Source organism: Melanaphis sacchari, unplaced genomic scaffold, assembly GCF_002803265.2.
Source record: "Melanaphis sacchari strain LSU unplaced genomic scaffold, SCAv2.0 Contig1_pilon_pilon, whole genome shotgun sequence".
Lineage (NCBI taxonomy): Eukaryota > Metazoa > Arthropoda > Insecta > Hemiptera > Aphididae > Melanaphis > Melanaphis sacchari.
In genome coordinates this window covers 2833499-2853693 of record NW_020270976.1, presented here as the reverse complement: position 1 = coordinate 2853693, position 20195 = coordinate 2833499, and the positions used below count along the sequence as shown (strand labels likewise).

General features: G+C 23.9%; 1 protein-coding gene across 3 annotated transcripts in view; it reads left to right on the top strand.

Annotated features, from left to right (window-relative positions):
- LOC112593138 (allatostatin-A receptor-like) overlaps positions 1–20195 on the top strand; it is a 189788-nt gene that overhangs the window by 122687 nt on the left and 46906 nt on the right. The window contains exon 5 of one of the 3 annotated variants that reach the window (XR_003114582.1): positions 19339–19376. The exons of 1 other annotated variant lie outside the window; for it this stretch is intronic. The gene's annotated coding sequence lies outside the window, so the exon portion shown is untranslated. Of the gene's footprint in view, positions 1–6837; positions 6875–19338; positions 19377–20195 lie in introns of those variants that run through there. One more of the 3 variants, XM_025337446.1, reaches the window with a different exon arrangement.

Sequence of the window (20195 nt, the reverse complement as noted above, 5' to 3'; positions counted from 1 at the left end):
ATGCTTGAATTTAATCTACTAGTATATTTAATTAAGGTAAATTACCTTAATAACTAAAATTGACCATAGTATAACAAATTCCACCAACAATACTTTAATAAACATAATTTATATATATATATATAGCTGTCTTATTTGTGTTCTTATTTACTTATTTTTACAAGAAACTTGACACCACGCGAAAAATAATTTCAGATTTTTAGTTGACAAAAGACACAATAATTATTATTTTTTTTTTAAAATAAAAACCATCTAATCCTGTGGAAAATGCTTTCTAAAACACTGTGGTTCAATTGTGTATATACGACTATAACAATACTCTCTGTTTAAGTTAATTATCATATTGCTAACGTAGTTACAGGCCATCTGATAAATGTTAAACATCTTTAGCATACATGTCTATTACAAATGGTTCCTATCATCTGATAAATGTTAAACATCTTTAGCATACATGTCTATTACAAATGGTTCCTATCGTCTAAATTGCCGTAAAGCTTACCGCATTTCCACCGCATGTAATACTTGAGCTAAAGACTGAGTTTCAGTTAATTATCAAGTTTCTAAAATAATCATCTTGCCCTTGACATGCTAGTTTATTATTTAAGTTTCTGAATTTTATGTTCTAGTTTCGTCGACAATGAATTACTTAAATTAGTTAACCGCCATTGATTTAAATTATTTTTTTTGTTTCTTCGGGTTTAACTTAACTTTAACCTGGTACATAAATCATGGAGTTGGACTGTAAATTGAGTTCATTTGATTTTATATTTTTCTAGACATCTTTTTGGGTTGGTAAGATTTGTTGATACTGATTAGAGTACTATGAGAGTCGCTAAGTATAATGACTTTGTTTATTTGTTTTATTGGATGAAAGCGAGAATGATAGATTACAATTATAGTATTAACATTGGATTGTTATCTGCGTGACTATTGGCTATTAGGCAATGAATTTGAGGTTTAATGAATACATAGATAAATTAAAATATAAAATATGTTCGATAATCTGAATTGGAAATCTAATAGTTTCGATTAAAATTCAATAATTAATGATTAAATCACTCATGCTAGTGACGCGGAAATTGTGTTTACGACAAATCAACACTTAACATGAAGTTTATATATTATGTCATGTTCTCGATGTCTGTTTGTTTGATACCGAAAAACTGAACATCGTTATGTTTTTAAATCAGTATGTTTATAGTTAACTATTATTATTACAAAAGAATTCTTAGAATTATCACAAAATCGACCGAGTTATTGGATTTACAAGCAGTTAATTTGGATATGTAAAATTAGTCTACCCCTTAAGATGCGACAATTAGACGAATAAATTTTAAAACCTTACGCCAAAATAATTTATTATATTATAAATATACGGTATTATCCACCATAATCGTTATTGATCTCAGTGGATGTATGGTAAACTTTATTGGCACCCACTTAACTCTCTTGAACAAAATGTTAGCGACATCAACGTTGTCTAGTCTTTTTCCTCGATTTAAAATGTAAAATAGTCCAATCACGTAGGAAATAAAAAAGAAACCCCAAACATAGACCGTACGCTTGTATGCACTATATAAAATATACTAGTTATATATTATATTACATGTACGTATAGAAAATAACAACAAGCTGCAATGGACGTAGCAAAAACTTTTTTTTTTGTTAAACTTATTAAAGTAAATGTAGAAATGTAAAAGAAAAAATTGATAGAAATTTCATTATAATCAAATAATATTAAAATTCAATTAATTTATAAAACAATGTAAATCCATTAGAGTGTATATACAAAGTTGTAAAAAGTAAATATACATAGGGTAATAGTAATTACGATTTTGAATAAAAAAAAGTACAAGTATTGAATATAAAGTTTAGGACTGGGTAAATAATACAAAAAAAGATAGATATGTAGATAAAAGTTTAAGAAAAAACCAATTGTTTTAAAACCTATAAAAACCTAAGATATTGATTTTATTTTGGCTTAAATCATAAATTTAACTTCGATATTAATCACGAGTAAATTAAAAATCGTTTCATAAATCCCTTTTGGTTTTACAACACTTTTAAATGTATATTAGTTTAACATCTATAATTAATAATTTTGAAATAAATTTACAATTCTATAACTTTTTTAAGTATTGTTATGAAATACATATAGTTTTCATGAAAACATACACTAAAAAAGTCTATTAGAAACTTTTTGTATAAAATAATTAGTGTTACACTTCAAGTTGTATCACCACTAAGTTAAAACTTAATTACAAAATTTATTTTAACTAGTTTCAAAAATTCAATTAGTACTTATATTTTGTCATTATTTTTCAAATCCCTTATAGACTTAAACTATATAACTATTCACAAAACAGTGGAAATTAAAACAGGCTAGATACCTATTAATTTATTATAAAAGACAACAACCAAATTAAATTTAAACTGTAAAATTATTCTTACATATTGCATTGTTTTGTTTTGTTTTTGTGGAATTTAATATTATATTTCCCTGTTATCACAACGGTTTTAGAATGCAAATTCTTATTTATGAATAATTTATCAAAAAATTAATAAGCTTGGTCTTAAACTCATAGATGCATAAAATTTGAGTATGACATACAATATAATATATATACTATTAGTAAATTGATTACCAAGAACAATTATTTAAATATATATGAAAAAATTCAAAAAAAAATAATTATTTACTATAGTCAATTATTAATAAATTAATTTTCTCATTTCTGTAATATATTAATATTAACACTTTTTTTTTAATTTTTACTCATATATTTATTACTATATTGGTTTCATATATTTTCTCATAATTAATGAATTTATTAACTATAATTTTATTTAAGACTACACAATTATTTTATTTTTTAATAAAAAATTGATAGTATTTTCATTTTAAATTTTAAAATTAAATAAATAAGCTCTTTATAAATGTAATTAAATTATAAGAAAAGAAAATGTCAAGAATAATAAAACACACTTCTTAAAATGAATATCAACAGAATATTTTTATAAAAATAAACGGTTATATTAATATTTAAATTAATGAAACTAATTAAATTACTGGATACTTTGTAACAAAAAAAAATGTATACATACTATAATACTATTTTAATAAGAAAAAGTCATGTATGGAATTTGATCTAAAAAATACTCCTATAGTTTTAAAATGTATATTTTGTATTGATGTCTTAAATAATCAAAAATATAGCTAAATTGCTTACTAGAGTTTCAAAAAAATTTAAATCCTTATAATGCGATTGTTTAATAGATTAAAGATTTTTTTTTAGATATTGTGAAAAACTCAAAAACTACCCCTTATATTAATAAATATCAATCCCCGTGTAGGATCGTTTAGATTTTTTCAATATAAACCAAATTATCCACGTCATATATTATTGTCGTTTATAATAAATTACCATAATATCTAATGATTTCACTTATCATGTATGCTAAGACCATTAATTGCAAAAACTACATTAAACCTCTAGGAAAAATGTTTTAATGCATCTTACTTTCAAATATATTTGTAAAGCTATCTAAACTAAAAGCAATAAAAAATAAATTTTACATATAATTTAATCCATAAATTATTGAAAAACTTAAGTAATCATTATATTATTATACAAAGATCATTTAAATGAACTATTATTGCATGTCGTTTACTATTCATTATGTATACACAAAGTAATTTCACTATATTTTGAATTAATTATTAAAATTTAGTAATATAATCTCATAAATATTTTTATTAGCCTATACAATATAAACATTTAATTGAAAATTAAAGATCTGTAAAACGAATTTTTTTGAAATTTTAATTTTGAATTATAAATCGCATGTTGATATTATTTTAAAATATATAACACTCTGACTTCAAAGCTTTTTGAACTTAAATTTTTCAGTTAAAGGATGAATCATGTCATAAAATAGTACAAATATTTAATATTTTAACTAATTTATATATTTTAAATACATAAATTCGCGTTTATAAAGTAAATAAAAATATATTTTAAAGATAATATCATCAATAATGATATTTAAACAGAAAATTAATACCTGAATCTTTAAAGTTTATTGATATTTATTCGAGCTTAAAGTAAATAAAATAAATAAAACTTATAATATTTAAGTTTATATGATAATCCAGAAAAAAAATATATCTAAAATACATACATTGGTACTGTTTAATATAAAATATTATGTCATACTATTACTTTTACGTTCTATTATTATACATAACTACGTTAATATATTATGATAATTAATATAATATTTTGTGCCCCAATTAAAATTGTTTTTTGTTGTTAAATTATTATTTATGTTATTTATTGCGATCTTAAAATATTAAATTGAATCTTATAATGTTTATAAGTGTTTTACTTTGGTAAAATAATAATTTCTCTTGATCTATAATTATCATATAGATAATTATAATATAATAGATTAGAAAAAAAAATAAAGCTGAACCACTATTATCTGATTTTAAAATAAAATTAATCAATATAGCAGATGTAAGTACAATGTAAAAAAAAAAAACATTTCTCGTTAGTGATAGTTTAAATACGCATACGAAAGACCCACATCAGAGTAAAACCTTTTGCATTTGACATGTATTGAGACAGTTATAATTTAGCTACTTTTAGCTAATTTTATACTTTAAAATGTTAATACCTATTCAAGGATTTACGCTAAATAAAATGTTTTTATGACACCTGTATCTAAAAACATGTATGTATGAAAAAAAGTTAACTTTTGTATCTTATATCATCATTCTTTGAGTAAATGTTACTGAAATAAAATTATTTAGATTTAATTAAATCATGAATCCTTTAAACAGCTATATTGATCATTCGCTGACTATACATAATTATATTAACTAATAAGATTATTTCGAACAAGTATTTAAAAATCTACAAAGAATCTAATTGGAAAAGTAAGAGGACTAATCTACGAAAAAAGTTATGTTCCACCCCTCCTTCAAATAAGTATATTACTTATTTGTGCCATCAATAAATTAAAAACTATATAGATAACTATACTTTTCCTTAAAACTGAAATGAAATGCAATTTAAGTTATTTTATATTTTAGTAGTTTTTTTTTCCATAAATTATCAACAATAAAAAAATAATTAGCCAAAAATTAATCAAAATTATGCTAAATAATAATACAATTCAGTTTTTTTTTTTTTATATATATATATAAGGTTATTTTTAATATAAAAATATTGTTATGGTAGGTCCAATCTCTTAGTAGTATTAACAAAAAGCAATGTTATATACATTGGTCATTACAACTTTAAATACCATTTAAATTTTCTAATTGCTTTAAACACACTATTTAATATTTACTATTTACTATTCATAACTAATATTACTTGCATATAAATCGTTATTTTATAAATATTATAAATTTGTGATTATTTAAATTTATAAATTCATATTAAATTTAATCTATATTGCATGATAATTTTTCAAAATTTAATAAGAATGTTAATATATTTAAAATTTTTGAATACATTAAAATATCATTGCATTCCTATTTCAATATAATTAATAAATGATAAATAAATTCCCGTATAATTTCTTTATACCCGTAATTTTGAAATCTTAATCTGACTGAGCGCCAAATATTTGTTTTCTTGTAGTCCAAATTACACCAAAATATAATTTTCTCATTCATTCACAATTTACGCTTATTCGGTCTATCGATTTTTTCTGCTATAAAATATTTTGTTGAATAACAGTGATGTATTCAACCTTAAATATAGTATTTATTCAAACAAAATCTATAATTTTCTTTGAAAAACTTTTTTTTTTAGATCCTAAGATAAATTTGACGTCATATATGTTATATATTATTACAATTATGATTTTTATACAATAAATATTTTTATGTGAACATTTTTCTGCTCCAAAAAGTGCTGAAAAAAGTTTCGTGTAACACTTAAAAAATTCGAAAATCAAGTGTAGGATATTTTTAAATAAATATAATTTATATTTCTTCAAAACATTTTCTAAGCTGAGAAAAACAAACAACAATCGAAAAATGTTAAAGGAATGTCAGGAAGCGTTGTTTTTTAACTGTAGAAATTGTTCTTTAAATACAATAATCCATCATTAATGTCGAATTTAATATCACAACACTCCAATACCCTGTAATAAACTGAGCAGATCAAGACGAGTGTCAAACATGGTTTCATGTTTATTTCATATATGAATTAGATACTGATTTTTAGCATTATGGTTTTTTACATTATTTAAAAAGGTAATTATATATTTATGAACTTTTTCATTACATTAATCTTACTTATTATGCTAGAAAATAATAACTATAATATATTCGATAAGAATAAAAGTTTGTTCAACTAACATATAATAATTCTTTACGGTTAAAACATACTAATCAAATTGTAATTAAACCCATAGTAACAATATAAAACGCATGTGAACAGTAGATAAAACAAATTGAATTAAAACGGTATTGTATAGTTTAATGTAATTTAATTTGTGTTGAATTATAAAAAAAAATTGATTGTTACTCGTATGTATAGCATAGTTCCACTTAAACCACTTTAAATGGTTAATCATTTTTTTTTTTTTTCAAACTGAAAACTTTGAATTCTAAACCTAGTAATTTACATTTTATATTTTATAATAATACCTTTACTACTGTAGTTTTTATTTACTAAATGTATTACTATTGATTAGTTTAGGTTTAACAATTTTATTTATTTCTATTTAATCGTATTATTTTATATTCTTCGTCTACGTATTATATCCCAAAATCAATAAAATAATCAATATGGATATCTACTGTATCTGTTTCAGATTATTGGACAATGGACATATTATACTAAAAAAATATTATTCTAGTTAATTCAGCTATATTAACTGGAAAGTCATTTAGTTTTTAAATCTATATATTTAAGATATAATATGTATAAATTGTAATAAAAAAATGTATTTCAACGACTAAAAATGATTGTGACATCAGCGTTTTTGAGATATCGTTAATATTTAAGTTATACTTTGTTATTTGAATCTGAAGGTTATTACTAAAATTTAAAGTGAGTTACTAACGCCACTGTAAAGAAGTTAATGATAACATGCTTACATGTCGGACTAAACAAGACGTGTTAACTATGGTGGAATCCGAAAATATACGCAACCGTATTGTATTTACCTAATTTAATTATTTTATTTAGAACCAGTAATAAAATTATCTAAATAATTAATAAACAGATAATATTATTTAAATTATACGAAATAAACAGAATATCATTATTGTCAATAGTTAATTTTTCGAATTTTACCCAAAAAACTACAATAAAGTTAATGTATATCATTTATTGATATTTCCAAATGTATTATAAAAAAGGAGTAAGTATAGATGGTCTACTGTGTAGTAGCTATAGACATTAAGTTTACCTTGCCATTGATAAAATCACTGTAATTTATGTGTGAAATTTGAATTCAATAATAAATTATAGCACACGAAAAACGATTTTAAGTTTATAACGATCAGTCTTTATAAGAATATTTTATGATATATTTATATTGCTATTAAAGTGATATATTTTTCTATTAACAATAAATATTAATTAATTTTTGCTGAAAAACTATGTTTATTATCTTAATAATATCCATTTATTATATACGTTTATAAAAATATATTACTTAATATTGTACACTTTTAAATAAATACCAATTTACCATAAAACGAAATGAATTGGTTTGTGGTATAAAAAAGTAATAGCATATAATTAATCTTAATGTTTAAAAAATATTATTGTAACGTTTTATACGAAAAATATTATAATAATATATATAAACTAAATCTCCACGAATAACAAAAACATAGCAAGAAAATAAATAAAAATAATTTTTTTTCATTTAAATATTTGAATCTAAAATATTTTTTTAAATGAACTGTGTTTATACATATTTTGATGAATTTTTCGGTTTCAGTTTGAACAAATTATGATGAACTTTTTATTAAATAATTTAACATTTTTATGAGTGAAATATTTTTTACCAATAACTATAAAAAAAAAAGAATCAATTGGGACAAGTGTAATTGTATGAACTCGTATTTCAATAATTAATGGTACTTTCTTTTAGTACCCTTAAACGTGAGATACCTTTTACTCATTTAAACCATCAATTATCAAACAATAACAAACAATAAAACATTATTGTGACTATTAAATATATTTCAGAATTAATAAACCATTATTGGTAAAAAAATCTCCTCTTATTTATTTAGATTGGCATAAATATAAACTACAACAACATCCATTATTTTGTTTGTACCTACTCTCTAAATATCTATTGTCTCTTGACTCAGCTTCTTATATGATACTTAATTGTTTTATATCAAATATATATCTCATTTTACTGTATGTATTCCAATAATACGCGACCATATGTTATACACGGGTAGGTATATATATATATATGCACATTATTTATCAAATTTAAACTTTAAAAAAAAACGATTATTAAATTGTGTATAATGTACATTTGAACGACACTGGCCAGAACATCATTCTAAAAATTAAATGTCAATTTCAAATATGAATATTCTAATTTTATGAACTAAAATATAATGATGTGTTAAAAGATTAAACGCAATTAATAAAGCCTTAAACGAAATATTATAACAATTTTAAATTAATAGTTACAATTATGGTCTGTATGCTTTAGCCTAAACTTTTATTTAAATGGGTCAATAACAGAACCAGCCCGTTTATGCATTTCAAATTTATATACCATAGAGCTTACTTCATTATTTGATTAATTTTTTCACCACCCTTTACGTCTGAAAAATGATTAAAATCTTTTAAACTCATATGCATTTTCAGATTAATATTTAATAGCGATATGTTTTGTCTAACCATATTTTACAGTATTAAGTAAAAAAGTTAACTTTTATCTCAATGATTACTTATTATAAGTTATTAATGTATAAAAGCTAATGTTTTTTTAAAATACAATATTTTTTAAACATATTGTTTAGCTGAATGCAACTAATAACCAATTATATTATTAGTCATAATACAAATTGAGTAATAATTGAAATTTTCGGAATAAAATTGTGGTGTTGGCTGTTGATTGGTTTTTTTTCTTTTGAGTAAACATTATACTTTTCACAGATTTTTGTTTTTATTATTTTTTGACAAATGATAATTAATACACTTTTATACGCTATCATATAAATATAATTTACATATACATATATAAACAACTTCAATTTTTGTATTCTACAGAACTATTTTTTAAATAAAATTTTTACTCAAAGTATTTTTCTATCAGACATTAACTAATAATTATCAAGGGATTCTGATTCTAAAAAAATACATGTTATAAATATACTAGATTTGTTCCAATAAGGTTAATGACTTGATATTATGTTCAGTCTAGTCAATAAAATAAAATAATTAAAAATTGCTCAACAAATAGTCAACAGACAATATATTAACTTGAATTGTATACTTAAACCTAGGTATACTATAACATGGACATCTATTTGGGTTGGAAAAACGCTCAAGGCTGTTTATCATTTTAAGCAAATAAACACTATTTATTTCAGTTCAAAAATAAATTGTTTTCATTTGAGCAGTCACTCATTGGGCGTTCGAAAGAACCCTATTGAAGTGTTTAATAGAGAAAAGGGTAAATTAAGAATAACGTTTTCGTTGCACGGTTGTCAAACAAGACATTTACGCTATGCGTTTTAATTACCTCTAGTATCTAGCGGAAGTGAAAACGAATATTATGCCAACAAAACTCATCGCTCAGTCCGCTCAGGTAAAAAAACGGCATAACTAGCTATATATCTCAATAAAATACATCACTGCAAGGACCACAAAAAAAACGTATGCCTTTTTTTGTTCATCCCGATCCCTTTTGCATATACGTTGCCTTTGTGAACAATCAATGTGTATATTGTACAACGATCTAATTGTTCATGTTTGTATTGGATAGCCATCAAAACATAAACGCCACTGCGACAAGCTGTGGCTGACAAATAACGCACTATATCATACTATAATGACGTAGCTAATATCGTTTTCCGTTCAATGAATTTATGTTTCGTGTAAAAACAAAGAACCGTTGTACCTGCGAGCATCCCCGCAGGAATAAATAAATTTCAACCGCTCCCTTTATGTTTTCAAACCCATCATACAATGATGGCCAAGCAAACAATCGTTAGTTGTAATATTATTAACTAGCCTTTAATGTCATGTATTGTCATAATATGTAGTGTGTATAATTGATAGTCAACCAGTCGAATCTGTTTACAAAGAATATGAAACCAAACACACACGCACATATGACTCTCGTGACAAATTCGATAACACAGTATTCACAAAATAATTTTATTTAGTATTAATAATATTATAGAGTTGTACATGAAACCAGAAACCAAAAAATATCTGTAACGTACTCGAAACTTGGGAGGGGGTATATGATATGCCAGTTATGTCACTGCACGTACGAAATACGAGCCAAGTACAGCAAATTTACATTTTGAATTCCAATACGCCAGGGAAGGGTTTATGGCATGTATCATACATTGCGATCATTTGCATAGAGTACTATCGTAATATACATGGGTAGCATGCTGTTTTTAGGTTACGTTACACGTGACGAAATACAAAGTAGAAATCTCATTAATAACAGCATCCACAGTTGGTGACCTCTATTTCTTCTTCTTCCTAAATAAAATATTAACCATTTTGCGAAATTATTGTTTTACACCACGGGTCTTCAAACTACAGCTTGCTCATAAGTTTTAACCACCCTCCTCCCACAAGAGGTATATAATCTAAAAATATGCGTAGTATCCTAAGTCATTATCACACACACGTGTCAATTATCACCTGTATCGGCTGTATCATAATTTATGAGCTAAACATTTCTAGAGAGATTAGTCACATCGATGAAATCAATCTAAAACATCTATGTTCAGTTACCTTTATACCTATGTCTGCAATGAACTTACTATGATTATTATTCACTAGACCTACCAATTTAAAATTCACTTAATAGAAATGTCAGGAAAGTGACTGAAAAGAAAAATAGATTCGGAATACCGTGTTTTTAATAAGAAAGAAGTGGTTTTTGGAATATTTGGACATTTATTCAGGTAACAAAATAATATGTTTAATTTCCAAAGAAAGTATTTGAGTACTTAAGAAACACAATTTTTGTAAACATTGTAAAACAAAACATTTGACAACTTTTTCCAAAATAACTAGAAAATTACGATTAAATAAATTGCAAAACAATTTTTCACCACAACAATTTTTATTTTTAATACAAAATAACATTAATAAGGCTAGTAAATAGGTTATTTATTGTATTTCTAATATATTGACAAAAACAGGAAAAGCGTTAACTGATGATTGTTTAATAAACGAATGTATAATATAAGCAGTTGAAAAAATTTTTCTAAAAAAAATTGATACATTTAAAAATATTAGCCTTTTTGCTAACGCAGTTACACGTTTAAATTAACGATATTAGTAACAATTTAAACTCCTGGGCTTATAATAAAACTCAATAATTCAATTCGTTTAAAATCACACCTGGCAAGTCAACAGATATATCTTCTACGTCACAGATACTTTTATTTATTTTTAGTGTTAATAAAAATTTAGACATTTCAAATTAACTAATTTCTATACATAAACTGCATGGAACTAAAACAGGTATTTACATATTTAAAATAATCGAAAAACCATTTTTCCAGTGTAATTAAAAGTGAAAAAATTTGAAATTTATTACTACTGACGATAGAAAAAATATGTATGGTTCAAAACTAAGTTTAATTGAACAGATATTTACAAGTTGTAAAAAAAAAATGTTTAAAACAAATGACTTTGCGTTGTATTATTCATTAGTAGACAATATGTGGAAACACTTTGGACTTGTCATATGTTATGGATCCAGTAATATCAACAGTAAAGTTTATTCGCTCGAACGCACTCATTGACTCATGACGACATTGTCAGTTTCAAGACTTTTTGAAATAAATAGAAACTAAATACCAAAATATACACCATATTTTACAGCAGTTCAATGGCTTAGCCGTGGAAAAGCCCTATCGCGATTTTTTGAACTAAGAAATGAAATGAAATTACTTTTAAATGAAAATAATTGACAATTGCCTTTACTTACAGGTTGTAAGTAAATTTGGAAATAAGCTTTTTAAGTGGGTATCACAAAACACACGAATAACTTCAATCTCATATTACAAAGTAGAAATGGTCTCATTTGTAATATTTACAGTTTTGTAAAACCGTTTAGGCAAAATCTTATTTTATTTTAAACACAAATTTTAAAGAATTGTATTTTTCATGTTTTTACTTAAAACAAGTATGACAAATAATGTAAAACTTAATATCCAATCGACTTTGCTCAAATATAATTTTTGAACTTAAAATCTAATTCCAGCATTTTTCTGACCTTGACGTAAAATTTAAAGAAATAAATATTTTCAAAATTAGTTTAATTGTAATACTGATAAGTTACTTCCTACAATTCAAATGAAAACGATTGATTTGCAATGTAATAACACATTAAAAATCAAATATCACGAAAAAACTTAAGTTAGTTTTTATAAATTTCTTCCAGACAATACATGTTATCCAAATTTAAAAAAAAAATCACAGTCGAATGTATATCTGTAAATGCTACAACTTATTTTTATGAACCAATTTTTTCTAAAACTAAATGAATCAAATCAAAATGTAGATCGGTCATGTCTGACAAAAATTTAGAGTCAATTTTGAAAATTGGGACCAGTAACACAGAACCTCAATTCAATAAAATATTAACTGAAAAATATCAATTTCATAGTTCTCAGTACTTAAAAAAAATTATTATTAAAATTAATACAAAATATATTTTAATATATTGTAAGAATTATATTTAAATGTTGGTAAATAAATATTTTTCTATTAAATTAAGAATTATAGATATTCATACATATTGACCCGCTATGAGCTTCGATTTTCCAAATACACAGATACAACCTATATTGATGCCTTAAAACCCTAATTGGTGGCCCATATTATGATATCAATCAATGTTGTTACACCGTGCGGATTGAATAGGATTTGAGTAATCACACGTTTTCGTAATATAAAATTTTCCAAAATTGGTACACCGCATTCATAAATGAATAGTAGACCGATTTAAAAATTTACGACGTTTTTCGTCATAACATTACTGCTCATACCAAAACCTCTAAACAATTTATAGCCTTTGAATTTCTCGCAGCACCTACCTAATACTTTGTTTAATATTTACAAGAGCATAAACATAAAACGAAGTTAAAAAATGTTTATTTTTTTTGTCAACTGACTGTTGAAACAAAATTAAACGTTTTGTAAAGACATGTTTTTTATTATATTAATTATTTATATTTAACTTATAATATTATATGTTATGGTTTCAATAAAAAAAAATTCCAAAGTAATACCCTTCCTAACAGTAATAAATCGAAAAATTAGTTAAATATTTAGCTACATATTTTATTAATATTCTTATTGGATAAGATAAACATCATTATTATTTATTTTTTTTTTTTTTTTAGTAATATAAGATGTTTCTAGTCTTGGCTATCTACACCTACTAATATTTACAATGGTACAATTTTAACTATTTAAACATGATTATTAACTAAGATAAGATATTTAAATAGTGAAATAGAATTAATTAGCTATCTACAATTTTATACATTAGTGAATTGTTACACCAATTGACGTAACTATATTTATGATTTAAGTAAAAGTTAACTTATTAATTAATAATAATAATATAAAGACATAAACATATACAACAATAATAGAGCAATAAATTCAAAAATATATTTATACAACCATTTTTATACTCTATCGGGCCTTTAACGTGGTAAGAAATGAAGTAAGAAAAATAATAAAATAATAATAATTGTTAAAATAATCATTAGTAATGTATTATTTCAGCTTAAAACAATATTTTTATCTGAAACCAACACGTTAAAAAAAAATTAATAGGTACCGATGAATTATTTAGAACTTAAAAGTAATGTTTTAGTGACTGAACATATCTATAAAAATTAAATGGACATCATTTTTTTTTTTTTTTTTTTTTTTTTTTTGTTATCCATATACATTAAAATCTGTGGTCGAATTATTTTCATTTATATTAAAATAATGTTGTACATAAGTTTTTTATCTTATTTACATTTTACAGATGACTAGATCTTAATACGATTTTAAACTTTTTCGATATTTAAACATTTTGTAAAAAATATACACCATATATACACCAATATAAACCAGAGAAGTCTAATAACTGGACTATAAAAAAATTCTACGTTGTATATTTGTTTATAAATAAAAAAGTTTTCAGAAATGTAATGTTATAAAACTTTACATAAATTAGTAACGAAAAAGTATAAAATAATTTAAGATACTTCAAAAAAAAAAAAAAAACTGTTAAAACTAAGTTTCAATGAATGCTCACTTGAAAAGTATAAATACATTATTATTACTATTGTCTATTATAATCTTGAGTTTTAAATATTTCTTAGTTATAAACTGGAGTAATTTAACGCATTTATAAAATAATATAAATTCGTTCTTGAAGAACTCGAAAATTAAAATTAAATATAGATATGATAAAAAAAAATTAATTTGGTATAAATAAACCGTTTCATCAATACAACATACAAGTAAACAAATTTTAAAGATTATATAACTTACAACTAAATATCAATACGCAATTAAAAAATAAGAAACGGCTAAAATTCTTAACAAATGTTTACGCTCCAAAATATCAAAATATTCTAATCCATTAGTATTTGCTATATTATCCGATTACTTGAAGTAATGCTTCTAGAATACTTAATAGAAAGAAGTACAGAGATTTAAAAACTTAACCTACCCGTCAATCTAAATAAAAACATTAAACCAAATTAAAAAGTGTTTGGATTTAAATTGTGTATCTAAATTTAAAAACAATGAAATAATGCAACTCGCTAATATCAAAAACAGACAACCACCTAATTAATGTTTTAATTATGATATAGACAATTTAAAAAAAATAAGTTTTTATACTCGAAACACTTCATAAGACATTATTGTATTGTTTTAATAGCATGTACTTATAATTATTATATTATAAAACTACATAACTAAAATCTAAATACCTAATTATAAATATATATATAAACTCGTATGTTCGCACGTATACACGCGTAGGGTATACAGCGGTTGTATACTAGTACAGCGTCCACTAGGACAGACACCCCAATACAAAACTTATGACACGAATTTTAATAAAGAGCTGTACTTCCTTATTTCTATAAATATAAGAGTACCATTTATATAATTTACGAGCCGAACTATACTACATTAATACACTATAAATTCTTATCGACTGATACAAGTTGTTTAGCAATAAAATATACGTTATAATATTTAATAAACATAGATATAATTCTGACCTTGTCCGACGGCACCAAATTCACCACGCGAACAGAAATACACCGTTAGTACAGTATAGCCCGCGAATAAAAATAGGTACATTGTTTGTATAATATAAGACACGAATGAAAATAAAACGTTTGTATTATGTAATACGTGAATAAAAGACACCGCTTGTACAAATATAAAATAAATAGGAATACACTGTTTGCATAATATATTAAAAAAACACACGACAAAATCCGTTGACGCAAAAAGATGGCAGAACCGCAAAACCACGACAACGCTTCGTCAACAACAACCTAGTTGGTCGGTCGTGAACACTGATGGTTACGCAAGCGGGTGGTGGTTACTTTATCGTGTATTGATACCACGGTCGATATGACCAGTGATCAATTGAATGATAATCGCATTTTGATAATGCATAATAAAATCGAACAATATTTATATATATATATATATATAATATGAGTTTGTGTACAACTTATCAAATACCATGCCATGTATAAAATTACAAATTTTTTTAAATCACTTTATATAATCGGTTGTACAATACTGTCGATAATTATTCTTTATCATTCTATAAAACCAATATCGTTCAAATGTGTATGTATATACTAACATAGAACCAACAACAGACAAGACCGGTAAAACTTCACGTCAAACTATATTTTTTAAATCTTACACCAATAACCCGTATAAATATGTGGGTTAATGTTATTTTTTTTAAACTTCGTGATATACCATCACTCCTGAAGCTTTTCTAGTACATTTTTGGCTTTAGCCCCACAATTTGTCCAACAATATTAAATACTTTTATAGATACACATTATATACGTGTAAACGTGACACAGCAACTCGTTAAAATTCGTTTACATCAATCATACAAAAAAGGGAGGATAAAAATTAGCATACCCATCTAATAAATCCAAAACTGGTGCCAATAATAACATTATACCCTTCAACGAAACCTAATATACGCTATTTAGGTTCATGGAACCGTGGAAGTTGCTTGTGAGATGAACATTTTCTAACTAATATAATAACATAGCGATAGCATATGTATTTATATAAGCCCAGAAAAGTACTATATGTTATTTTAAAATAATAAAAATTTTATATTTTCATATTTAAAAAAAAACTTAAAATATGTCAATAAAAAAAAGTTGTCTAATGCTATTTATTCAATAAATTAAAACATATTTTTTAAATGTTCTTACTATTGGTTTTTATACCATGATAAATAGTTTTTCTTCTAAGTGTAAGGAAGAATGTCTACATGAAATAATCATACTTAGAATTCGCGAATGAAGCGATTTTACTTTGTGTAGTATGGCTTTTAGCTTTTGTGCAAAATTCATGTGTGGCATTTTAAACACTTTCTCCAAAACAAAAGTAATGTCTATCCACTTCAGTATACAACAGTATGTTAGTATAAATCTCATAAACAATCATTTAGTTATCTCTCCTCAGTTTTAAAATTGTTAAGCACTTTGATTTGATTAAATTTCTTCTTTCAAACATACGTTGATAGAGAGTCGTGAATACTAATATATAGTTATAAATAACCAATTATTTTATTATACCCGTTCTATAAACGCCTTAAAATGAATTTAATTTACTAATCTAAATGATGGAAACAATACAACAATAAAATTCCACTCTCCACTATAGCAGTACATTTTTTTTTAAATAGAATGTGAATACGGCGTATTGTATAGGCGATATAGGTACGTAAAGATATTATTGTTAACAATAATATTTTGACAGAAATTATCAATTAATTTTTTTCTATTTAATATTTGCATACGTAATTTATTTTGAAGTCTTGTAACTACAGTTTTCATCAAATAATTAAATAAAGAAAATAATTTGAAGTCTACAAACTATTAAATATTCAAAGTTGAATGGCTAATGTGTTATATTTATCTACTGAACTTAAAGACTAAAATATTATACAACAAAAATTTATTTCATAACAAAACAGATAATTTTTAGCTGCCTTAACTAAAAAAATTTAAAAATTTAAAATTCACATTTCAAGAAATGAATTGTATACTTTCACTTTTTATATTTTTATTACAGATATCATAAAAAACTGTATTCAGTGACAGTAGTGACACGCAATACAGCACGATGCACTGACCGTAAACTACACAATTATAAAACTATAACCTCATTATATAGTTACAATATATAAATAAATAATTTTTAATTAGTTTCATGTTATTTATACTTATTGTTTTGTATTAATCACGTGTAATACGATAAATATTAATAATAATTTGTAACAACACATTTCTAATTCATCCGGCGGCCAATCAACATAAACAATAAACGATGATGATTAGGTAAAGCACCAATATCATTCCTTTCAACCAATAAATAGCTGTCTGTATCTATTTATGAAGAATTTAATATTCATGAATTCTAACAAATACTCAAAAAGAGCTACTATCCAACAATAAAAACATCTGGACTTAATACTGGACTGGTCCAACAAATATTGATTTAACATCAATATCCAAAAACGGTTACGGTCAAATTTAATAATCCCAGAAAGTTTACATCTTTCCAGCTCAAAATAAAAAACAACATAATTACCATTTACCATAAAAACTTATATTCGTATTGTTTATGAAACACACGTGTTATAGGTACATGCAATTTAAATTATATTTAAAATAAATTCAACTAATTATGATCTAAATTATATTAGGTACATGGTTGAAATTATAAATATCTAGTATCTTTTATCTACAGTACCAATACTTACAAAACAAAACTAATGTTAAATAGTTAACAAATACATTGCTTTGGATAATAATAAATTTAACAGCGTGAATTGAATTTTATAAAAATAATCAAGTACATATATATTTTTATCTTTCAAAAAATAAAAATAAAACAAAATGAAACGACCAAAAATCATCTGAAAAATTCTCAATCTTATTTAGGTTTGGTCGTCATGATTTTACTATTGTGGACATCATCTCCAGCCTATAAAGCGAGTTAAACTATAAAATGAAAATAAAGGAAACAGTCACACCCACTCAGAATGATGACATCTGTTTTATTGCTCCGCGAGACACTTGGCCATCCCAACTGACAGTTTCAATTTTCATCTTGTCCTTAGTGTCGTATTCTGAATAATAATTAATGATTAATAATAGTTTCTAGAACTTCTTCTAAAAATTAATAGTTTCCATTTACACCTACTGTTGATAAATAAGAATAAAACTGTTAGTAAATATAAAATACATTTATACTCAAATTTTATAACACTGTAATATTTAGGTATAAAAATAATATTATTTAAATATACAGTCATAAATATTTTTATTTTTAATATGGCAAAATAATTAAACATTTATTCGGCTGAACTATTAAATAAAAAACAATTAACATGTATTACTCTCAAATTAATTTGTTTTATTGTTAATTTAATACATTAACAAACATGCATGAAATTTACTTAAATACATTATATGCATGTTTATAAGTTATAACATAATATGCACTTTTTAATGTAAGTAGAGTGGTTTACAAAATCAAATCAATATAATTTATTTTTTTATAAATAGATATTTTTATGGTATTATAGTAATATAAAAATAATTTTATATTGTAAAAAATAAAAAATTATTAATCGTATAGTTTTCTAAACCTTATATTTCCAATAAATTTACTTCTGAATCTGAATTATACTAACTCTAAATATATGTATTATGCTTAAAATTTCAGACAATTGTTGTTTTAAGATTTTAAAATGTAATTAATAATATAAATAATTCAGTAATATTATATGAACTCTAAATTCAAATTTATGTTTTTTTTTTTTTTTTAGGTCATTTTTCATAATTATATGACATACATTAAATTAAGGTAAGATATTTAAGTACTTAGCACCGGAATCCATAGGATAACTGTTTTTTTTCTAATCTACAATATTTAAATATTGTCCAAGTAACTTTTATATTGACAATATTTTTATATTTACACAATAGAAAAAAGTCTTTTAAAAATCCATTTTTTTATTTTTATAAGTTAACTATTTTAGCTCTATAGATGTTTTTTTAAATTTTTGTTAGATGATTATACATAGTTACTGTTACAATTCAATTGTCTATGCTCATCCAATATATTTTTCTATCAGTTCTAAGCAAATATTTTTTTATCCCAATTCGAATTTTTACCATTCAAACGAACAACAGCCCCAGGCTCATTCTAGTAGCTTAGGCATCACCACGCATGAAAACTTTATTTCCAAGAGCAAATTGTAACGTCAAAAATGAAATTATAAACCCTAGGGGGCAAAGACAAGACGTCTATAATAAAGATGTTCAAGATTATTTCAAAAATACAAACAACTATCAATAATGGTTTTGAGAATTAAATTTAAGTTTTAAAAATTAAACAATATTATAATAATAATTAACAAAGAAAAAGATAAATTGAAAAATTTAATTAAATTCGATTGAATGTAATTCTAAATGACCAAAACGTCTTTAATCCGTGCCAAAATCGTAAACTGAGAAGCTCTCTTCTCTCTCTAAAAATATATCAAAGCAAGTCTTTGTTAGTTTTTTGTGATTAATTAGAAAAATATTATTTTTATTCAGAAAAATACAATATTTCTTAAGCAATTATTTACGGACAAATCATATACTTTATATGTATTTTTTTTAATTTTAATTTACCTAA